The sequence below is a fragment of the Phaethon lepturus genome, unplaced genomic scaffold, assembly GCF_000687285.1.
Source record: "Phaethon lepturus isolate BGI_N335 unplaced genomic scaffold, ASM68728v1 scaffold44740, whole genome shotgun sequence".
Classification (NCBI taxonomy): Eukaryota; Metazoa; Chordata; class Aves; order Phaethontiformes; family Phaethontidae; genus Phaethon; species Phaethon lepturus.
This window is the reverse complement of record NW_010514953.1, coordinates 43,803-44,752: the sequence shown is the minus strand read 5'-3', so window position 1 is coordinate 44,752 and position 950 is coordinate 43,803. Positions and strand designations below refer to the sequence as shown.

Below are 950 nucleotides of genomic sequence, written 5' to 3'. Positions count from 1 at the left end.
GGGGGCGGAACCCCTGCTGCGGAGCCACTCTGGATGTTGCCAACCAAGAAAGTACAGAGCTTTATTCAAATCTGTGACTCTTTCAGGAGCCTTTCTCTGCACTGGCACCTCTGGAGAAACCAAAGCAGGATTTTTGCTTTCATTGGAGCTTGAATTTTCTCCTTGCGTGACTTGTTCGTAAACCCAACATGTGCCCTGCTCCCTTCTCTGCCTGAATCCACTTCAGCAAGCCAGGAACTGGCTTTATTCCCTGGACAGCCAAGCGCTCCCTTGACTATGTGCTCTTTTTTCCTAACTGCAAAGAGAAGGGAGATTGTTGTCCAGAAAGCAAATATCATAAGTAAATAAACCACTCAAATCCTTTAAAGACATGCTTTGCTGTCCCATCTTTTGGCTTGTTTCAGAGATTCTCATTTCCCATGCTTCCCAGAAGTAGCAGAAAATGTACAAAGATTAAAGCTCCCAGTTGTTCTCTGTACCAAAGGTATCTAATGAACGTGACCCCGTTATCACACGTGGCAGCTGGACACCGCGTTACAGCTTGCGAGGTCATTTCCTCATCTTCCCTCTTTCTGTCTTACTTTCCACAGTTTTCCAGGTCAGGCACTCACTTTTGGCTCTCTGAGAGATGCCAAGCCCCTCTGCCAGGGTCTATGCGCAGATGGATAGGGCCGCGTTCTCTCATCTGCCGGCCGCTTTCGCTCAGCTAGGACAGCCTGGCAGCAGCCCTGGGCTGTGGGTGTCTGGTCCAAGCCCCATCGTTGGCATTAGGACGTTTGCTGGCCCGTTACAGCCAGAGAAAGTGGGTGATGGATGTCAAGGCTAATCTAGCCAAAGTTTTTGCTGGAGGGTTTGGTGTAACCTTGCTGTTCTTGGCTGCCTTTAGCTGTCCTGGAGCTGGCAGCACCATTGTGCCGCTGCCGCTCCGGGAGCGTGGGACCGGTGGCTCA

General features: G+C 50.9%; 1 protein-coding gene across 1 annotated transcript in view; it reads left to right on the top strand.

Moving 5' to 3' along the window:
- COL27A1 (collagen, type XXVII, alpha 1) overlaps positions 1–950 on the top strand; it is a gene marked incomplete at its 5' end in the record, with an annotated part of 126,906 nt that overhangs the window by 83,780 nt on the left and 42,176 nt on the right. The gene's annotated exons all lie outside the window — the stretch shown is intronic.